Source organism: Drosophila mojavensis, unplaced genomic scaffold (assembly GCF_018153725.1).
Source record: "Drosophila mojavensis isolate 15081-1352.22 unplaced genomic scaffold, ASM1815372v1 contig_72, whole genome shotgun sequence".
NCBI lineage: Eukaryota > Metazoa > Arthropoda > Insecta > Diptera > Drosophilidae > Drosophila > Drosophila mojavensis.
The window spans coordinates 2,775,203-2,786,199 of NW_025318897.1; the positions used below are offsets into that span (position 1 = coordinate 2,775,203).

Sequence of the window (10,997 nt, forward strand, 5' to 3'; positions counted from 1 at the left end):
TAAAGAAGAATGCTAACAAAACTACTCATCAAAGAAATATAAATGGTGATAATGAATGGAGATTATAATTGTGTTAAGGTGTTTTGGTAATACATGGAGGCTGATGCTTTGTATGAATTGTATGGAAGTGTATTGTTGTAATGATGGGTTGATACGAGTTGACAGGTTACATGAAGGGAGGATCGATTTTGTAAGGAATGATGTATATCGTTTGGTTAAAAAAGGAAATATGAAGAAACAAGAAAAGAAAAGAAAGACTTAAATGTTATTATTTCACACACGAGGGCGTGTTAGAGTCAGGATGGCCGTGTCGAAGCAAGTAGTATTAATATGTTGGCGAGCACTATAATTGCGCTTACTACCTACTCGCATATTTTCCCTTTTCTGTATGCCTTCGCACTTATGCGTGTTGTTGTAGTGTCGGTGTGTAATGAGGTTGTATGTGTGTGGTTGTAGTTTTCGGCTATTTTCCAAGAATGGATTTCATCATATTGCATCAGCCAATATTTGTATTTTGTCGCTTAAGAAGTACCGTTTTAGCGGGGCGACAGCGTTGTGTCGCTGTCGCCGAGTGAGGTTCGATGGTAGGCACAAAGAATAATTGAGAGACACAAGTTAGTTGCGTCCAGAATTCAAGTGCGGTCGAAACTCGCTGCGCGAAACGATGACTGATAAAAATACTGTTCCGACATATATATATTCTTGATCAGGGCGACGAGCTTAGTCGATTTGGCCCTGTCCGTCTGTCTGTCTGTCCGTCCGTCCGTCCGTCCGTCCGTCCTAGGTCCGTGTATATCACGCGCATATCAGGTTTTTCTTTATATATCGATAATTACTCCCGATATTTTATTATCGATTAAAAACCTTATCGAAAGCTAGTTATTTAATTATATCTCCTACACCTTTGGAGCTAGAAACTGCAAATTTTGAATGTAGACTTATATGTATTTTCTATAATTTCGGTTTTGTTGTAATTTACCCCCCACCTCTATATTCACCCCTTTACCCTCACCTTTGTCAAAGGCGTATTTCAAGTACTAGAGACTTGTGCTTTGGAATACACTTTCACTCTATGATTACGCTCTGAAAGTTGCATTAAGATTGTACGTCTAGAAATTAAAATATTCAACAAAAAAATTCTTACAATATTGCACACACCGCAGCGCAGCTCACGCGCAGTCGCTGTAAGTTCGCTGTAAGCAGAGCCCGTTCTAATATGTTCGTGTGTATGTATGTGTGTCGAAAAGAGTTGCAGACTGATTAGAATATCAGATTAGAGGGTTCAGGGTATCTCCTAGTCGAGCAGTCTCGATTAGAGTCTTCTTACTTTTTTTTTTTTTTTTTTTTAAATTTCTATTCCAAATTTGTATCATGTATTATTTTTCTTATTATTATTTTTTTTTTATTTATTATTATTTTTCTTATTGCCTTGTTCCTACTCGACCAACGCAGTGGTCTTCCTGTCTAAAATTCATTTCATATATATTCATATATATTCATTTATAAATATTATTAGCTCTAATTAAATATTAAGGTGCGTGCTCTTTGTAGCACTGTCGGTTCCAGAGCCCAGCTTGGCGCGCTGGGCGTGGCCGGTGCTGGTCTTCGCACAGGCTTCCTTTATTTATAGTTGATTATGTCCGCTGTTGCTGCGGCTCATTGTTGTTGTTGTCATTTGGTTCGGGGGCCCAGCTTGGCGCGCTGGGCGTGGCCGGTGCTGGTCTTCGCACAGGCTTCTATATTTATAGATGATTGTTGCTGATGTTGCTGCTGCTGCTGTCGCTGTTGTTGTTTTTACTGATGTGTTGTTGTTATTGTTGCATTTGCTGTTATTTTTGTCGTTGCTGTTGTTCTTGTTGCGCTATTGCGCTGCTGTTGCTGCTGTTGCTGCTGTTGTTGTTGTTATCTCGATTAGATATATTGTGTTTGCAACTTATTTGAAAATCTTGCCCTGGTTGAATTTACGGCCATCCTTGTCCACCAAGAACAGCCAAAAGGTATGCAGCCACATAACACTTATAGTTTTTAAATCAAAATATAAAACAGGCACTTGAGTGAGTCCTGTCACGGTCGCCATGTAATCAAATAAAACGTGGACCGTTTGGTTTGGTCGTTGAGCAGCGAATGCCCTCCGTATTTTATTCAAATTAAATCTTAGCCTAAAATACATAGAGTTTACATAAAGAATTCTGTCGCTAAAAGCAACGGCAGAATGGGAGTATATAGCCTGCTGTATGTGTGTATGCAGAAGGCATATACATTTTAGCGTTTAAGCTGCGGCGTGGACAAGAACGTAACAATGCTTACGTTGCAGATCCCACGCTTATAACTTTGAGCAACACAAATAATTTTACGACGGCTTGTGGCAGAGGCACAGTAGTTATCAATAGTCTGTGTGGCTTTGAAATTACTCTAAAAGACGTGTTATTTGTACCAGGGCTACAGTGTAATTTCATATCAGTTGGAAAGGCAGTTGCCAATAGCTGCTCTGTTGAATTTAATTCAGGTTTTGGCAAAGTTTTTGACAGCAAAAATATATTCATATTAATTGCCAAAAGAATCAGCGGACTGTTTCTGTGTGAAACAAAAAATAATGAAAAGTTGTGTTTATCAAAAGGTGCTGATGATATCAAGAAATGGCATGCACGATACGGCCATTTAAATGTGCAGAGCCTTCGTGAACTGAAAAGCAAAGATATGGTGCGTGGATTGGCAGTAAGCTCTGACATAGAACATTTTAGTTATATAAATTGCTTGAAAAGTAAATGTCACGCTAGACCATTTAGATTCAAAGAATAGATCAAAACAAATATGTGAGTTGATACATAGTGACGTGTGTGGACCTATAAGGCAAGTATCGAATGGCGGCGCCAGATACTTTCTCACAATGATTGACGATAAGAGCCGTTACATACATGTTTACTTTATGAAACAAAAGTCTGAGGTGACCAAGATATTTAAAGAACATGTAACGATGTTAGAGCGTCAGAAAGGTCAGAAAGTGAAAATCATTAGAAGTGATAATGGCACAGAATATGTCAACAAAGATTTTGACGAATATATTAAGTTGGCTGGTATTAAACGGCAGCTGAGTGCAACGTATACCCTGCAGCAATATGGTGTTGCTGAGCGCTGCAATCGGACACTGGTTGAGATGGCAAGAGTAATGCTTAATAGTGCAGCATTAAACGAGAATTTCTGGGCGGAGGCAGTCGCGTGCGCTGCATATCTAAGAAACCGATCACCAACGAAAGCTCTGGATGGCATAATACCTTTCGAGGCGTTTACAGGGCTGAAGCCAGTTGTCAAGCACTTGAGAGTGTTTGGATGTACAGCAATTGCACTGGAAAAGGGTCCAAAGAAGAAGTTCCAGGAGAAAGGAAAAGAGTATACTATGGTCGGATACTCCGAGTCGTCAAAGGCATATCGACTGTTCGACAAGAACACAGGTGACGTGAAGATTAGCAGAGACGTTTATTTCATCGAGGATAGCGTACGTGAGTCAACCGAGAAAGCTAGCGCTACGATAATGGTTGAAGATGATAATGCTGATCAGGAAGGTATACAAGAAGATCATTCCAGTACAGAGGAGCAACCTGACGATGATGCTGACGAAGTTGAACAGCCAAGAAGAGGGCCAGGTAGGCCTAAAATAGTCAGAACGGGCTTGAAGGGACGGCCAACTAGACAATACAACATGACAAATGTAATGTTAAGCAATAACATTAAAGTTCCTTTAACCGTGCAGCAAGCACAATCGAGTCCACAAGCAGATGAATGGAGAGCGGCAATGCAGGAAGAGTATAACGCATTGATGTGTAATGACACATGGGACCTGGTTCTGTTACCACATGGTCAGAAGTCCATAGGCTGCAAATGGGTGTTTACTTTAAAGACGAATTCATCTGGAGAAGTTGAGCGCTACAAAGCGCGCTTGGTTGCAAAAGGATGCGGCCAAAGGTATGGCATAGACTTCAAAGAGACGTATTCTCCAGTAGTGCGCTACAGTACAATACGTATGATCTTGGCTATGGCTGCAGAATACGAGCTTTATGTACATCAACTTGATGTTTCGACGGCATACCTAAACGGCATTCTGGAAGAAGATATCTACATGCAACAGCCAGAACTCTACGACGACCATTCTGGATGTGTGCTGAAGCTTAAAAGGTCGCTGTACGGCCTGAAGTAAGCTGGTCGGGTTTGGAACACTAAGTTGGATGGCGTTCTAACCAAAATGGGATGCAGGGCATGCGAGAGCGAGCCATGTCTGTATACCTAGTGCTCAGATGACCAGACGATAAACCTGATTGCAGTATACGTAGATGATATGTTACTGGCGTGTTCAAACATGGATGAGATGCTAGCTACTAAAAAAGCTATATCTTCTGAATTTCAGGTAGTAAACAAGGGTCAAGTGACGAACTTCTTGGGCCTTGAAATCCAACGAGAAGGAAGGACTGGTGCGATTCGTGTGAGCCAAAAGAAGCATATAGTGGGTCTACTCAATGAGATGGGCATGTCTAATTGCCGCACCACGTCAACACCATTGGAAGCTAACTTCCAAGTAAACTGCGAGAGAGAGTCGTGTAAGCGCGTTGATATCACAGAGTATCAGTCTGTGATTGGTTCGCTAATGTATATTGCGCTATGCAGACATCTTACATTTGGTGTGCAAGCTGGCACAACGGAATTCGAATCCACATAGCGAACATCTTGCAGCAGCAAAGCAAGTTTTGAGGTATCTGCACACCACAGCAGATCTAGCGTTAGTCTACGAGAAGACAGGAGAGGAGATTGCTGGCTCTGCAGATGCAGATTGGGCTGGAGACTCAACTGATAGAAAGTCTTTCACAGCATATGCCTTCATGTGGGGAGGTTTCATGGACCTCGAAGAAACAGAAGTCGGTGGCACTGAGCAGTACTGAGGCGGAGTATATGGCGCTCTCTGATGCTGCAAAGGAGGCGATTTATTTAAGAAAGCTAATATGCGAAATGAATCCGTATTTTAAGAGAAACTGTATAAGAATTTATGAAGATAATGTAAGCGCGTTAAATCTTGTGAAGAATCCTATACATCACACACGAAGCAAACATATTGATACTAAATATCACCATATACGAAATTGTTATGAAAATAAGTTAATCGATTTATCTTATTGTCCATCAAATGAAATGATTTCCGATGTATTAACTAAGAATTTATCAAGAGTAAAACATATGAAATGTATAGCGTTGATCGGCCTAATGAAAATATAAGAATTGAGGAAGAGTGTGGATATGGCAATTCTCATATTAGTGGCAACGCTATCATGTACTTAGCTATTAAGAAGCATAATAAAATCAGTCTCACTTGAACAACCAAACGTTGCGGTTCTTCTCATCCACTCGCGCACAAATACTCGCCAACAGGTTATTTGCATGCTGTCGCTTAAGAAGTACCGTTCTAGCGGGGCGACAGCGTTGTGTCGCTGTCGCCGAGTGAGGCTCGATAATAGGCACAAAGAATAATTGAGAGACACAGGGCAGTTGTGTTTAAAATTCGAGTGCGGTCGAAACTCGCTGCGCGAAACGATGAGTGAAGAAAATTGTGTTCCGACATATATATGTACATACATATGCAGGTGCATGCAAGAGAGAGTTCTCAGTGAGAGTTAACAGACGTGTTTACTATTGTGCTCTTCAATTATTCTTGTTTTCTTAGTTAATTATTCTTATTAAATTTCACATAATTGCGGTTCGGTTGTATATAGCAAATATCTATATTTTCCTGTGCAAGGTTTGATCCGTTGTTCACTGTGTTTTTAATAATTTGCTTTTTTAATTTGTGAAGCTTTGTGTGCAGTGTCGGTTCATTAGTTTCATTATTTGCATTTTTGCTTTAGTGTTTCTATTTGTTGGCGCTCTCCCCAGTTCACTCTTTCTAAGTCGGGCGATAGCCCAAACGCTGTCAACCAGAGTATATAGTGCGCAAAAAAAACAGGGCATGATCCTATTAAAATTGGAAAATCATCGATAGCTCTTGCTATCATCATTGCATCATTGCAGCTAGGATTGTCAAATTACATGTATCATTTATACAATTTTGATTTTTATTATATATTTATATTAGACGTCTGCATGAATGGAAAAAAAGCACATTCAAATGTACAAAGTCATCATTGAATTGAGTGAGTGACTGAAGTCGTGTTTCTCTCGGCTGCACAAAAATATACCCGAAAAGAAACGAAGTGAGTGAGTGAGCAGCAGAAGCTATTAAATGTTGTATATTGAATACATTCGAATATTGTCAGCTGTTTTCTTCTGCGTGTGTTATCTGTTAAAAGAAAGAGCAAAAAATAAAGAAATATGTGTGCAATGTATTTTTTTGTTGTGGAATTTTTAACTTATATATTTATTATCTATTATATTTATTTTATCTGTTAAGCTGTACACTCCACTTTGTAACATTTTTTTTATTTCGTCGCTTTTAAGCAACGCACTCTCCTATATTTTATATATTTAAACCAAACAAATATTAAATCTGCAAATATCAACACAGAAAACATATATAGACGGTCACAAACACACATTTTGTTAGTAAAACTAAAACACAAGCTTTAAACAAAACAAACCACAAAAACAACACGCTGGTATTTGCCGAAAAATACATACATTTTTTCCTGCAGCTTCCGCTTCCATTTCACACGCCTGCTCATAATTTCTCAAAGCACAAAATGAGTAGTTCGAATGTTATCGAAGTTTTCATTTCATTTTGCTCTTCTTTCGTTATACTCAATTATTCGGCATGAGACACAACATGTTCGTCTTGCGAAACAGTAGTATACACATTCGTCTCATTCTGTCCTTTTCACTCACTCTTATTCTACTCAATTCGAATGTACTCAATGTGACTTTGTTATGAATGTATTCATGCAGACGTCTAATTTGTGTCCATATACTGGATACCGGCTTCAAGCTATCAGCAGATCAGCGCGATTTTCCTATAAATGTGCACACTCATTGTGTATTCTATGCGTACAAACAGAAGCGCGCCTTTTCGCTCATTCATAGAATTTCGATTGATTTCTGGATTTTCTAGCCGCTCCTGTAGTTTTTTCAGATGACGTTCTGTTATTAAGTTATTCTATTTTAGCAACTGGCTGATCAAGCAAAGCAGTAGCGAGTATGCTAAGGGTGACGCAAGTTATGTTAGAGTGTAGGAGAGGTTCGAAGCCTCTTCACCACCGCGAGCTTCTGAGCTGCACGGTTGCATTGTCGATCGCGGCCGCCCAATATTCAAATTATTGTCCCCTCTTAAAAGCTAGTTGCTACGCCTAAGTGCTGCTTAATAATTATACTTAATACTACGCTTACGTACTAAAAAAAAAAAATTACTAATTGAATCCAAAATCAAAATCATAGCTGTGCTCTATTCTTATATCTAAGTCTTACTTACTACCAAAACTATATCTACATAACCCATGTAAGGTGGGTCGCGGGCGCCTTCTAGTCGGGAGACCTCGTTTATTTCTGAACGGTGCACCGTGTGCAGGTTGCTCCTGCCCCTCCCGTTGGCGGTAATACTCCCTGCCCGACCGGGGATCTCGCTGTCGCCCTCTGGCCCCTTCACCGGGAAACGGCTCGGTGTCGTCGCTACTGATATCTTCGACGAATTTAGAGTGTTTGAATATATAGTTTTGTTTATCGTTTAACGTTAGTAGGGGGTTACTGTGTGGAAGTTTAGTGATTCCCGAGACTGACGGGTCTTCAAGACACCTCTTCGTCACCGCGCTGACCGCGCCTCGTCCGCCGTTTTCCCCGTCCTCAGCTTCTGGGATCTTGTCATCCCCCTCCTCTCCGTGGTGGAACGGTTTTAGCTGTGCGATGTTAGCCACCCGTCTCTTGCGCTCGCCTTCCTTCACCAGGCGAACCACATTGGGGGAGATGAACTTGACGACCTTGTAAGGACCGTCAAATGTGGGTGCCAGTTTCGCCGCAAATCCTTCTGCCGCGTTCGACAGTTGATGCTGTCGTAACAGGACCGCCGAGCCCAGCGTCGGCCTCTAATCACGCCGGCGCAAGTTGTAGTGTCTCCCCTGATCTTTAGAAGCCCGCTACAGATTGCTGCGTACTATGTCGAAAACTTCCCGCATTCTAACTTCTTTGGCCTCGGGCTGGGTTTCTCTCGTCGCCGAACCGGGAGTGACTTCATCATATTATGCGGCGGGCAAGCGTGGTTCCCGCCCTAACATCAGGAATGCCGGAGTGAAGCCCGTGGAGTCGGCCACGCTCGAGTTGACCGCCAGCGTTATCTCAGGCAGCAGCTCGTCCTACGAGCTTTGATGGCCTTCGATATATTGAGCTATTATGGTCTTCACCGTGTGATCCGTCGGGTTCTTCAGCGGCGAATAAGCCGCTGTATATTGGAGTGTCACCCCCAGGGATTCTATGAACGCCTTGAAACTGCTGCTTGAAAATTGTATGCCGCTGTCGAAGACGACTGTCCTAGGTACTCCAAATCTGCTGAGTATACGTAGAAATGTAGAATTTGGATTTTAGTATCTGGTATTTCTGTAAATTGAAAGTTTGGTTTTATCTGTTTTATATACTATACTTAAGTTCTTTGCATTTTCTACAATTTGCTATTATTATACCCTGAACCCATTGAAAATGGGAAATCAGGGTATAATGGTTTTGTTTAATGTATGTAACAGGCAGAAGGAGGCGTGGCAGACCCCACAAAGTATATATATTCTTGATCAGGGCGACGAGCTGAGTCGATTTACCTCTGTTCGTCTGTCTGTATGTTTGAACGCGTCGATCTCATAAGATATAAGAGCTAGAGAGTTGAATCTTTTTCCTAGGTCCGTGTACAGCATGCGCATATCGAGTTTTGCTTTAAATATCGATAGCTTGCCTCGTTCTTTTGTTTTCGATTAAACACATTATGGAAAACCAGTAATAAATTTATATCTCCTACATCTTTAAAGCTACACCACTGAAGGGAGAACCCATAGACTAGACATGCAATACAAAGTTTTTGAACACCGAAAAATCTGTCTCCTATGGCCTATAAATTTCGCATTTGCTCGGTTCTTCACTATTAGGTTCGGGCTACAAAAATATACGAAAGCACAATCATTTCGCTTCATTCGCTCGACCGAGATGGTCAAATGTTGAATAAAAGATGCCTCTATGCTCAATCTTTGTGCTTGCTCTCTCGCTCTCTCTGCTCTCTGTGTGAAGAGTATTCCGAACTCTTCAAACCGTTTACCAAGCTTGTACAAAATATTTGCGTTTGCCGCCTGTAGCAATTTTACAGTCCAGCATTTGCATTTGGTCGATCTTGTGAAGTGCTTACATACATATGTATGCATGTATGTATATACATACATTTGATTGTGTGTACGCATAGGCTGCGATGCTCATAATTATGGGAAATAACTTGTAAAGAATGGTGTGAACGATTTTGGGTTTTAATTAAAGAGGCGCGCTTATATTTAAATAGCCGACTAACTAAAGTGACAAGTGCTCTTCCCAATACTCTGTGGCACAGTGGCCAGCGAGTAACTCATACACATATCTGTGTGTGGTATAGTGACTGGCGGGTAACTCGCGCTTATCGTTAAGCACCTGATTTTGCCTTCGTATTTATGCGTGTGGTTGTAGCATCGGTGCGTAATGAGGTTTTATGTGTGTGGTTGTAGTTTTCGACTATTTTGCAAGAATTATTTTCATCATATTGCATCAGCCAATACTTGAGCTGTGATTGGTTATTTGCACGTTGTCGCTTAAGAAGTACCGTTTTAGCGGGGCGACAGCGTTGTGTCGCTGTCGCCGAGTGAGGTTCGATAATAGGCACAAAGAATAATTGAGAGACACAGGGCAGTTGTGTATAAAATTCGAGTGCGGTCGAAACTCGCTGCGCGAAACGATGAGTGAAGAAAATAGTGCTCCGACATACATACATACATACATATGCAGGTGCATGCAAGTAAAACAAGTAAGAACGTTGCAGTCGGGCGATAGCCCAAACGCTGTCAACCAGAGTATAAATTAACACAAACATAGCATAAGCATATTTCTCTCTCACTTGCCGACGCTTGTGACATGGTGCTGACGAAACAGTATTAAATTCAGCGCCCTAACCACAGCGGACAGCAACAGTAATCTGACTCCTTACATTTGTGTGCGTGTGTCAGCATTATTGTCGAGCAAATCGGCACGCCGATTCGCTGTCCCACACTTTAGTTTTAGTTCTGTTTTGTATTCACGAGAAAACGTCACGATAAATTCATTACTCCGGCACCAGCCGTAAATTAAAAGTTCTTTTATTCTCTCAGCCTAAGCGAGAGTCAACTTGGAAAATAACTTATTTGGCGCCCAACGTAATAAAAGTACTCACGAGAACCCTCTCAATTAATAAGTGCATATGTTAAACACACTTAAAGCAAGCAATCCACTCAGAAGACTACGACGACGTCAGCAGAGAGCCAGAAACACCAGGAACAGTCAAGCGCCCCTTCAAATAAACATGTAAGTGGCGTGCTCAGTTAATTCACTCCAGACCAAAAAAAAAAAAAAAATATTTAATATTAACTCGACAAGCGTACTGTGTCCATTCTTTAACAAAGCATTTATCCGTGTAAAAAAAAAAAAAAAAAATACAAGCTGAATGTCGATTCGTGATTCTGTGTAGGTTGCTATTGAGTTTCGCAGGCCCGTATAGAGAAGTGAAAAGAGAGATTATTAGCGACGAAGAGTCCAGCCCTCTCCCATCTGACGATAACCTCGAAGATTTTGACAATAGCGTTGTAGGTTTTGCCCCTCAACTTCCCCCTCAGCCAACCATGGACGCCGCAGGTGTCGATCGGATAGTGCAGGCAGCGTTGCTGGCCCAGAAGCAGGCGTTCGATGCGCAGCTCGACGCTTTAAGACAGCAAGTTTCTACCTTGCGAGTCGCGGCCCCAGAAATTCAAGTATACCAAAGGATAGTGGTCGACCCCACAGTCCAA

General features: G+C 41.4%; 1 protein-coding gene across 1 annotated transcript in view; it reads right to left on the reverse strand.

Annotated features, from left to right (window-relative positions):
- The window catches only part of LOC122757410, a 128,566-nt gene extending 121,057 nt beyond the window's left edge, over window positions 1–7,509 (reverse strand). The window contains exon 1 of the mRNA XM_044009375.1: window positions 7,439–7,509. The gene's annotated coding sequence lies outside the window, so the exon portion shown is untranslated. The remainder of the gene's footprint in view (window positions 1–7,438) is intronic.
- Between the last annotated feature and the right edge of the window lie 3,488 nt (window positions 7,510–10,997).